General features: G+C 45.5%; 1 protein-coding gene across 2 annotated transcripts in view; it reads right to left on the bottom strand.

Moving 5' to 3' along the window:
• Positions 1–8541, bottom strand: part of LOC144106925 (uncharacterized) — a 618131-nt gene extending 609590 nt beyond the window's left edge. The window contains exon 1 of one of the 2 annotated variants that reach the window (XM_077639887.1): positions 8359–8541. The gene's annotated coding sequence lies outside the window, so the exon portion shown is untranslated. The remainder of the gene's footprint in view (positions 1–8358) is intronic. The other variant, XM_077639889.1, reaches the window with a different exon arrangement.
• Positions 8542–12323: the final 3782 nt, after the last annotated feature.

Here is a 12323-nt window from a genome sequence, read left to right as displayed (position 1 = left end):
TCATGAGTGCGGGCCAGGTAAAGGACATTGTCGGCTGGTAAACAAGTGACGAGCTTGTGTGGAAGCGTCTACGTGAAGCAGGCCTCGAAAACAGATTTGCGGCCCAAAAACATTGCTTTCGTCCGCCAGCAAGACAGAATGGCTGCGGTTTGCACACGAGCATCTGCAGTAGACAGTGGACGACAGTAGTCGAGTAGCATGCACTCAGTGGAACCAAAAGCAAAGAGTCTACCGTCTAGCTCACTCAAGGTATGCAGTGCACTGCTTGTGCGTAATTGTAAAGGGTGACCATGGCGGACTTTCCGATTAGTTTAATGTTACCTACATATGCTCTAAAACGCTTAATGTCTTAGCAACAAGTGAACTGAGCAGCTTTTTTCTCCTCTGTAGCCCCTAAGTTATGCCTTGAATTTAGATCGAGAATGTGGTATTACATTCAGATATTAAAACTAGCTGTTTTCACCTTTTGAGGGTATGATCCTTGCTGCACCCAGGCCGTAAAATCCGGCGGTCGCAGGAGTGCCAATTTTGGGGACACGTTCCCCAGGAGGGACTCGGGCCCATCTATTGGATTCCCGATCGCTTCTGCTCGGACGCGTACAGTGAAATTATTGAGGACAAGCTTCTTCCCCACTTGCTTAATGGCTCTTTCAAGGACGTTTTCTCTCATCTTCATAAAGAACTTACCCCAGTACACACTTCCGGATATGTAAAGGCTCACCTAGGGCAAGTCGTCGTCATGACACTGCCATGGCCGCCGCAAGGAGCCGACGTCAGCATAAATGAGAATGTGTGGGGAATAATGAAGAGATAGCTATCAAGAATGGGCATGTACCATGGGATTTCCGACGAAATTGGGGAAGCCGTTAAGGGGGAATGGGAATTCCATAAACGAGACCCGGACCTCGTGCCAGCTCTATATGGATGACTACGCCGACGCATCGCTGGGGTTGTTCAATCGGATGGACATCGGGGGAGGAACTGCGGCACACTACCGAGGGCATAAACACTGACAGGAGAATAGCGGTACTGAGATTGAATATGAAGAAAATGAAAGGATTCCAGCAAAACAAGAAGAGTTCACACTTGACATTGAGGTATTGGAAGTTGTAAGAAAACATCTCTCTTGGACATACTGTTGCCACAGATACGTTGACTTAAAGTGGAATAGCTAAGAGGATAGGAATATGGTAAAGGTATTCACAGGATTACCAAGCACACCTGACAAAACAAAACTAAAAAAGGTTGTTTTCGAGTTTTAAATACTAACTGTCGCAGTGTTGTTAATAAAGTCGTTGAGTTGGAAGGTCTTTTACTTACGCATGACCCTGATGTAGTAGTGCTAACTGAGACGTGGTTAAGTGAAGATATATATGAAAGTGAATTTGTTCCAAATAACTACCAGGTCTTTAGAAAAGATCGTGACAGAAGAGGTGGGGGAGTTGCGATACTATACAAAGCATCTCTACAACTTATAATATTACCTGATGTCACCGGAGTCGAGGGCATATTCTGCAAAGTTTATGCTAATAACATCAAGTATTTACTAGGCGCCATTTACAGGCCCCCTAACTCTCCTGTCCCTGTCTTGCACCATTTAAAAGAGTATATCCAGTGTCATGTAAAACCGGGAGACAGAATAATTATGACCGGTGATTTCAATTTCCCGAATATTGATTGGTGCACTTTTTCTTCACAGTCCTGTAATTTGATGGAAAACGAAATGCTGGACCTTGCCTTAAACTTTGATCTGCTGCAAGTTGTAAATGAGCCTACAAGAATACAGCACGGTTCGATGTCCATCCTAGATCTCTTCTTTTTAAGTGGCAACATTACGGAAAACATCTCTTGTGATGTTGCTACTGGTATATCAGATCATAAGGCAGTTTTATTGTCACTAAATGATGTTTCTTTAAAGCATGAAGATGCTCTTCATTCCTTTCCAAATTTTTCACGAGCAGATAATGAGTCCATCATTGACATTCTTGACCTTCGTTATGACGATTTCCAGACGAATCCTTGCAGTATTAATGACTTGTGGCTCATCTTCAAGAACATGGTTCATGAATGTATCCGGTGTTTCGTGCCGAAGATATCTAAGCAGTCTTGTAGCCGCAACCCTTGGATCAGCAGAGAGACGCTGCACTTGCAACGTCGACTAAAACGTCTTAAAAAGCGAGCGAGATCAGCCACCCCTTCCATAGTCCGTGTTATTGAGGAGGTGGGACAACAATTAAAAGATCAGACTTTACTTGACAAAGAAAGATATTTTGGTGTCCAACTCCCATCATTTATTAAAAAATCTCCTGAAAAATTCTGGAGGACGATTACGCCGAGTTCCCGCAGTGCCGACATGTTTGTAATAGATGGAAAATGTATTCGCGATGATAATGCAGCCTGTGTAGCCTTTAATAACCACTTTAAAACTGTTTTTACTGCAGACAATGGTCATCTCCCATCTTTCAGTCTCTCTTTACCCCCTATACCTGATGTTACCATATCTGAAAATGGAGTGTTCAATTTACTTCTAAATCTTGATGTTAAGAAATCGTTTGGCCCAGACGACATCCCAAATGCCTTTCTGAAGCAGTACGCGCTATGGTGCTCCAAGTACTTATGTGTCATTTTTAGAAGGTCTATAGAGGAAGGCGCCCTACCCGATGACTGGCGAGTTGCCAGAGTTAAACCTTTACATAAAACTGGTGACAAAACACAGGTGCTAAACTATCGCCCTATTTTACTTACTTCCACAGCGTGTAAGATACTTGAGCACATTATTCATAAACATTTATCTACCTTTCTTGAAGAACATAACGTAATATCGAAAGCTCAACATGGTTTCAGGAAAGGATATTCGACATGTACACAGCTAATACAAACAATTCATGATTTTGCAGAAGCCATAAACGAAGGAAAACCAACTGACATAATATTTTTAGATTTCCGCAAGGCCTTTGATACGGTTTCTCATAACAAGCTAATATATAAATTGAGTTCTGTAATAAAAAACGATAAACTAATAACCTGGATTAAGGCTTACCTGACAAACAGGCGCCAGTTTGTTACACTAAATGGTGCCCTCTCACATTGCATTCCAGTTGAATCGGGAGTTCCTCAAGAATCTGTGCATGGACCGCTTTTGTTTATTATTTTTATTAATGATATCGTCCAAGATCTCTCTGTTAATGTTAAGTTATATGCCGATGATTGTGTCCTCTATGAACGAATTAACTCAAGTGAAGGTCAAATCAGGCTAAATAATGACTTTCGGAAGGTAATGCACTGGTGTGATAGGTGGCAAATGGTGATAAATTTTGATAAAACAGTATATATGAGAATAACCCTTAAAAGGAATCCTCTTCTCTACTAGTATGGTACTTCCGATAGTGCACTCTCAGAGGTAACATGCTACAAATATCTCGGCCTATGGATTTCCAGTAATCTTTCCTGGAACAAACATATTGATACCATCTCGGCAAATGCTCTGCGCAAAATATTCTTCTTGAGGCGTGCACTACGGTTCGCTACTCCTGAAACACGTTTCCTTGCGTATAACACTATTGTGCGGCCAATCTTAGAATATGCCGTAATGATCTGGGACCCATATACCAAGATTAACATTAACAAATTAGAAAGGATTCAAAACAAAGCAGTAAGATTTATTTATAATTCCTATGGTCGCACTTTTATCACTAATCTTATTAAAAAGAGTGGCTTACCATCCGTTACTGATAGAAACCGTATCTGTCGTTTGAAATTCTTTTTCCAGTTAATTCATGGGCAATACAACATTGACGTCTCGAAAATTGTTAGTTACTCTAGTGGTTATGCAACACGCCTGAGACATTCTCTTTCCGTAAAACCTTTATCCACAAGAACGAACTGCTACAAATATTCCTATTTTCCTAGAACTATTACCGAATGGAACAACCTTGCTGGTCATATAGTCGAAGAGAATAATTTGTCCCATTTTGAGGCGCTGCTGCAACAAGTGACGAAATTTTGAATGTTCGGTTGATGAGTAATTTGTTGAGATTTACTTAATTATATGCTTGGCTCTATGACTGCAGTATATATATTCTGAGGTTGTGAAACGATACAGTACAGTGTGATGTACTAATTTCGTTGCTGTGACGCCTTGTCTGCTGTATTTCCTTTTTTTTGTCCTTTGGTGTTACACAAATTATGTACCCACCTGCGATGGTCTTGTTGTTCAAGACCGCAGTATTTATAAATAAATAAATAAAAAAACTGCGGCACACTACCGAGGGCATAAACACTGACAGGAGAATATCGGTACTGAGATTGAATATGAAGAAAATGAAAGGATTCTAGCAAAACAAGAAGAGTTCACACTTGACATTGAGGTATTGGAAGTGGTAAGAAAACATCTCTCTTGGACATACAGTTGCCACAGATACGTTGCCTTAAATGAAATAGCTAAGATGATAGGAATATGGTAAAGGTATTCACGGCTCTTGAAAAACGGCTTATAGATATCAGCCAAGAAGAAATACATACGAAAGAAGCCAACAGTCACCGAAAGCAAGTAGCATAGTGGATGTTCTATCTTTTAATTAATTGTGGGCTTAATCAATGGTGTTGCAAATGGGTTGCAAGCCCCAAGGGTAACGTTGGCCTGGCGGCCTGGGGCAAAGCTGGAAACATCCGAAGGTCCCGGCAAAGGATGAGTCGACTGGCAACAGAACAACTTGTTTATTCTGGCATCGCAAAAGAGCAGCCGGTCAGGGCGACCACGTTACTCGAAGGAAGAAATCGAAGTCTCTTTGGCGTCCGGGGCAGCTGCTTTTTATACCCTCGGAGTCGAGGGCAAGAAGGAACGGCTGGGGATGAGTCGCACGAGACGGCGACGCACGGACATGTTGAGACGTGAAGTGACGCGTCCGCCGGGCCGGCGCCGGTCAGACCTCCTCGCCTCCCAGTTGGGGAGCTCCTCTCCCCGGCTGCCGCGCTTTGACAAGCGTGGGCACCAACATGCACACACACACACACGCACACCCGACGACACGTGGCATTGAAACCTGCCTGGACGCGCTTGGCACTGAACGGGCCCAAAATGACCGCCACTTTGAACGAAGCCCCGGCGTCCGTTGCATCCGCGCCGGCTATACCGCGCGTCGTAGGCGAAACGTAACAATGGGATAATACCAGCGTAGTTATGTTATCGCTGATAGATAACTGATTAGAAAGCAGAAAGAAAGACAACCACATGCCGTTGGTGGGATCCGAACTCGTCGCGGTGGCTAAGTGCCTATAGAGTTTCAAGGAGGCAGCATCGAATCCTGGGGCTGTATTTTGACGGAGACGAGATGCAAAAGCGATCCGTGTCTTGTGCGACATCTTTGCTCATTGAAGAACCCCAGGTGACCGAATTTATCCGCAATATTCCACTGTCGCAGCATCATGGGACGTAAATATCTGCTAAAGACTGTAGGTCGGCGGATTTACTGTTTTTGTGCGCATTCCAATTTTTTTCAGGGCGCTAGAGAGAGACCGCTACGACAGCGCAACGATATTCACGCCCAAAGCGACGATCGCAGCGTCGGAGCGACCGTCACCGCTTTATTGACGGGAGCGGGCGCGCTCGGAGAATCGAAGGTCACTCGAGCATTTGCGCAAGTGTGAGCGCAAGACACAGCTGTGAGAACAGTGCTCGGTTTGGCGACCACCGGAATTATTTGGCGCCAGAAACTCCCCCAGTCTGCATTCTTGATAGCAAGAGATGAAATCTTAGGTTCCGAAATGGCCAGCTGTTTCGGATGTGTGTCACAAGACAACTTCTTTGTACTGTATCACCAAATGGCAGAAGTCTAAAAAAGGCTGCTTGCCTTCTTCGTGGGTAGAGGCTATTTGGAAGGGATTGCGCCAGATGGACACAAAGCGCAATAGCCAAACCTCACATAAGCCACCATGACACCTCTTGCGAGACAATGGGAGGAAACGGAATGGAGGAACGCTTTATGTGGCGCCTTACTGCTAGCCCCTTTCGATGAACTCGTAAGACAGCGTGGAATATAAGACAACTGAAAGCACTGTAATCTTTGCGGGGCGTCAGTTTGTTTAACCGGGAATTCACGATTATTTTCTCATATCAAAAGAAATCATCACAGAGGTGGCCACATATTTGGGCGTAGTGCAGGTTCAGCGAAAATGTGCTTTTGAAATCGGGGTAAACACTCGTTTCTTCCCACATAAGCGTCAAATAATTTCGACACTCGCTCGTATGGTCCTCATTACGTATTGTTCAGCCTTAGTCGCAAACTGAGTCATCCTCACGACCGTGAAGAACCAAGATTGTCGCTAAAGCTTTCAGGAAGCTAAGTAATTTTTTGGCAGGAATATTAGGACCAAAAGAAGCAAAGACCAATGACACGTTGAAACGGTCCCGTCACCTAACAACTGTAAGATCCGCCGTTTCTTCACGCGGTAATCTTTCAGGCACGACAGAAAATGTCCGTCCTGGCATGTCCTCAGAAAGAGCAGTCGCGTGCATGTGGTCTTCCACGTTCCCTATCGTACCTTGCCAAACGTTTTGTGGATGCACGCTTAGTTTTCCTCCACACCTTGCCACCCTCATGAGGCCGCCACGCCCACCCGGATTGCGCGGCCACACCGACCCCCGTTGGCCGGGCAACAAACCCTTAGTCGTGCACCTAGTGCTGCGAGAATAGCGGGGGAGCCCTCAGCACGCTTAAGGCCCCTCTCCCAATTAGCCTGTCCCCATAGAACTTCCTGATCTCATCCGCCAAACCACTCCCTGCCATGCTTCTCCTTTCTTTGAAGGCACTTGCTACCCTCTCAGGACTCGTTCTGTTACATCGTGCACACCTCACCACTGTCTTTTGCGTGCCGCAGTTCACGCTGCGACCACACACCACGGCTGTGCTAGATACAGGCCACGCGTTCACCACACGTCCCTGTCGGCACCATGCGCGTCTCCCACCCCCACGCCACTCTGTGGTGTTCCCACGTCTGCTGCAGTGTTCCGCTGTTACACCTCATGGCGCAACTCACAGTTGTCCTTACAACCCCAAGGAGCCATCGGTTATTTTGCCTTCACTTTACATGACCATGCTTCTACTAGTTTCCAGCCAGGATACCAATCGGTCGCGCTTGTACCACCACCCGATATCACTTCCTGCCTTTAAACTTCCTGCTGTCGTAGCTTTTGCGGGACACCCACAAGTACTACGGTAGTAGTGGAAGCGCACCATTCGAATAAGCTGACACACGATTTAAATCGAGATAGATTATAGTGACGAGATAGATTATAGTGATAGATTATAGTGACACGAGATAGATTATAGTGACTGCTATAAAACCACGATGAGTGGGCGCAGTGGCTTCCAGCGTGTCGCATGGAGCGAGATGCCTTGGGCTGCGCCCTCGGGCACAGAGTTCAGCCACAGGCGTGTAAAATATTGTTTATGACTGCCACCACGCTTCACAGGTCTGAGATCCGTAGAGAAGTTTTGTTTTCATAGCATTTAGCACTTATGTTGTCGTCTTGCAAAAACCACCGGGTTTCTTCGTTAAGAAATTCTCTGGTTGTGCGAGAGGATCCTGATGTCACCAGCGCCGCCAAACATGAAAATCTGAGAACTTGAATGTCCGGGTGCCTTTCATTGAATTATTATATGGGTTTATATTAAGCCGAGCCGCTCTTCTACCCGCTGATCCACCTTAATCGACCCACTAATGCACCATAATCTACAGTAAGTAATATTATTCTACCCAGTAATTCCCACTACTCCACCTTAATCTATTCTCCGGGATGAGCTAACGTAAAAAATTTATTGGATACTTTGGAATATCTGGGGGTGGGCCAACTATCAAATGATATCGCGTTTTCTTGTTTAGGGATGTGGTTAAGGAGGCCTCAATTTTTGCTGAAAGTTTTTCGCGCTCACTTTGTTACCGGGCAGAATCTTGGAATTCATAAGTAACGTCTCGACAGGCGTCGGGAGCAAAAAGAAACGCGCTGAGACGCTTTCAGCGCGTATCTCTGCAGATCAGTGGGTGTGCGCCTCGCGCATGCCTGCATCTTGCACCGAATCTTGAGAAATGAAAGCGAGAGTAATTTTGTGTCGTGTCTGTGAAATGGACACGCGCATCAGCCCACGCACACTGGAAGTAGCGGAAAGAAAACGCAGAGGAACACTGGTGTGATAATTGTGCCCTCAGCGGGAGCACCCTGTCTCGAGGAAAGGACGAGCTGCCTGCCTCGCTGTCTCCAGTGGAGCTGCAGCGAGTCACAAGTGGGCCAAATGCAGCCGGCCACTGAATCGGCCCCGGAGGGCACAGACCATGAAATCAAGGTGCGATGCGCGTACTCACGTTGTCGCGATGCAGCGTCGCGTATTCCAGGGGTGTCCCGACAACGGAGCTCTCGTTGCGGGCGTGTAGAGGCCGGTCAGCGCACCCGAATGACCAAAACGCGCGCAGCTGGCCCGCGTGTCTTGCGCGTCCGCCCGCGAACGGTGTGCGCTGCAGCGACGGCAGGCAGCGCCCACTTGCCGACGCCTACGGGCTCGCGCGCGGGCGAGAGCGTGACTCGGCCTGGTTGCCTCGCGGGGGCAAGGACGCACATCGAGGGTGGAGACCGCTCGGTGGCGCTGTGAGGGAATGCGCGAAGGCAGGAAAGGTTTAAAGAGTCGGAAGCGATTTAGCAGTCGAGCTCAGGGCGACTGAAAGCCTCTCGCAATTGGCGAATAGTATCAGCAAGAGATCTGCAATCTGTCCGCGCAGCAATTCATTGCACGCTGCAAGGTGAGTTGAGAGCATCCTAGCGGGAATAATCAAGTCCAAGAGGAAACGGCAGACACCTCAGTAAACTGGCACTCGTTGACTGCGTTTTAAAATGCAAGTTGAAATTCGTTTATTTATGCCTGGTTAAAAAAATACAGTCAAAGGAGCTGAAGAAAAAGCTGCGGCACGCAGCTTGCCAAAGCCGCAGTCCCCTTTTACTTGGCAGCGGCTAGGCAGTACACATTGTTATTTACATAAATTACAGAATGTATTAGTCATCAGAGGCATACTGAATACAAAAATAGGTCCGCATTTACGCCGAAAGCAATGAGAAATACAAAATGTAATAGCAAATAATTACACACATTCAGGTGTACAGATATATTTGAACGGCTTTTTTTTTTGCTATCAATGAGATACATAGTGCAAAAATGACTGCTCGATGAACTGAACAGGTCTAAATTATTGTAATGGTACGTTTTAGTAGTGAAGGAAGAATGTAGCTCAAACGTTCTTTGCCTAGATTCAAACAATCTATGGGTACACCATTCTCCATTTGCCTAGTAATATGCCACACGAAAAGGGTAGAGATTAATATTTTTTGTTAGAAATATCATTAACGTATAAATTAAAGAGCAAGGGCTCTAATATGCTGCCTTGTTGAAAACCACAAGGCACAGATATTATTTCGACGTTTGCATTATTTAAACAAACTCCCTGTTTTCTGAGGGTCAGATATGATTGAGAAAGCATTTGAGCCTGCACACGAATACCATAACGTTCATGTGTCAGTAAGAGCACATTATGATTGACTAAGGCGAATGCCTTCGAAATGTCTAGGAAAACGCCAATAACAAAACAATTGTTTTCAATTTGTGTTAGAATGTTTTCCTTCTGTTCAAAGAGTGCTAAGTCATTGGATTTATTTTTTCGGAAACCAAATTGACATGGTGTAATAAGGTTATGTTTAGCACTAATATAGACAGCCTCGCACGCACATTTTTTTTAAAATATTCTAGAAAAAAATGGAAACATAAGCGCAGGTCTACAATTTCAGGTATCATTGCGATCTTTCTTGTATACACGGCCGTTACTTTGGCTGCTTGCACTTTTTCAAGAAATGTACCGGTAAGAAAGCGTAAGTTCAATATCATTGCAAGAAACGATGCCCAAATTCCCACATTAAGTTTTGAAGGCCTAACATGGATACCATGATTGCCACAACAACAGCTATCATTCTGGGTTTCAAATGACAAATGTCTCTCCTTCATTTGCGACCGGATATAAAATTATCAGCGGCGATGGCGTAGAGGTAAAACATCCGCCTCGCGTGCAAGAGGACCGGGGCTCAAATCCTGGTGCCGCGCAATTCTCCACCGGGTTTTAAAAAAAATCCGCGTGTCGATGGAATTACATAACCAGGCCTGCAGTGCGGCCTGATCTCGGTGACCAGAACCGACAACGTACTCTCTCACCAGAGTAGGATTTGGCCACCTCGGTTTAGTACTTGGCCACAACCTTCTATGATCAAACCAATTAACCCTCGGCCCTCAGTCCCCAGCGGCTGCGGAGCAACTGACCACGGCAGTGGTCTGACCTGTGACGCAGCGGAGGGTGCTAAGAATCTCTGGCTCCGGACAGGCCGCCATTGCAATCTGAGCCTGGCAACGTTTAACGCTAGAACTTTGTCTAGTGAGGCTAGCTTAGCAGTGCTGTTCGAGGAACTAGCGGGAATTAAATGGGATGTGATAGGGCTTAGCGAAGTTAGGAGGACAGGTGAGGCGTTACAGTACTAAAGGACGGGCACATACTGTGCTATCGCGGGTTAGAGGATAGACGAGAACTAGGTGTGGGATTCCTCATTAATAAGGATATAGCTGGCAACGTAGAGGAGTTCTATAGTATTAACGAGAGGGTAGCAGCAATTAGGCTGAATAGGAGGTACAAGCGGAAAGTGGTGCAGGCCTACGCGCCCACATCCAGCCATGATGACCAGACCGTTGAAAGTTTCTATGAGGACGTAGAATCGGCAATGAATAAAGTAAAATCGCAGTACACTGTACTGATGGGCGAATTCAATGCGAAGGTGGGCAAGCAGTAGGCTGACGACCACGCGGTAGGTGACTATGGGATAGGCTCTAGAAATAGCAGGGGAGAGTTATTAGTCGAATTCGCGGATAGAAATAATTTACGGATCATGAATACCTTCTTCCGCAAACGAGAAAACCGGAAGTGAACCTGGAAGAGCCCTAATGGTGAAACTAAAAATGAAATCGACTTCATACTACGCGCTACACCTGGCATCATTCAGGATGTGGCCGTCCTCGGAAGGGTACGTTGTAGCGACCACAGAATGGTAAGGTCTAGAATTAGCTTAGACTTGAAGAGGGAACGGAAGAAGCGAGTGAAGAAGTAGACCATTAACGAGTTAGCCGTAAGAGGGAAAGCACATGGGTTTAGGATAGCGCTGCAGAACAGATATTCGGCCTTAACTGAGGAAGACGATCTTGATGTTCATTCAATGTACGATAATCTGAAATCAATAATTACGGAGTGCGCAGTAGAAGTAGGCGGTAGGACAGTTCGAAAGGATGCCGGGAAGCTACCTCAGGTGACGAAAGATCTGATTAAGAAGCGCAAAAGCATGAGCGCGTCTAACCCTACCGATAGAATAGAACTAACGGAGCTATCAAAGTTAAATAAGCGCAAGGTAGCCGACATAAGGAAGTTTAATATGGAGAGAATCGAGCATGCTCTAAAGAACGGAGGTAGCCTAAAAGCAGTGAAGAGGAAACTAGGCATAGGTAAAAACCAGATGTATGCATTAAGAGACAAGCAGGGCAATGTCATTAGCAATATGGATAAGACAGTTAACGTAGCCGAAGAGTTCTACACAGACCTGTACAGTAGCCAATGTAATCAGAGTGCTAATGAGAAAGACAGCAGTGCACAGCAATGCGTCATCCCGCCAGTAACGAAAGATGAAGTAAAGAAAGCCTTAGAAGCAATGAAAAGGGAAAAGGGAAAAGGGGAGGATCAGGTAAAAGCAGATCTGTTGAAGGATGGAGAGAACATCGTGCTAGAAAAACTAGCCACCCTGTATACGCAATGCCTTATGACCTCGACTGTGCCAGAAGCTTGGAAGAATGCAAACATTATCTTAATTCATAAGAAGGGAGACGCCAAGGACTTGAAAAATTACAGGCCGATCAGCTTACTATCCGCTCCCAACAAAGTATTTACTAAGGTAATCGCTAATAGAGTCAGGGCAACGTTATACTTTAATCAACCAAATGATCAGGCAGGCTTTCGTAAAGGATACTCCACAATAGATCATATTCACACTATCAATCAGGTGATAGAGAAATGCGCAGAATATAACCAACCTCTATATATAGCTTTCATTGATTACGAGAAAGCATTCGACTCAGTGGAAACCTCAGCAGTCATACAGGAATTGCGTAATCAGGGGGTAGAAGAGCCTTATGTCAAAATACTGGTAGATATATATAGCAATTGCACAGCTACTATAGTCCTCCAAAATGTCAGCAATA

Source organism: Amblyomma americanum, chromosome 10 (genome assembly GCF_052857255.1).
Source record: "Amblyomma americanum isolate KBUSLIRL-KWMA chromosome 10, ASM5285725v1, whole genome shotgun sequence".
Classification (NCBI taxonomy): domain Eukaryota; kingdom Metazoa; phylum Arthropoda; class Arachnida; order Ixodida; family Ixodidae; genus Amblyomma; species Amblyomma americanum.
Note: the sequence above shows the minus strand (reverse complement) of the source record. Positions and strands in the feature narration are given on the sequence as shown.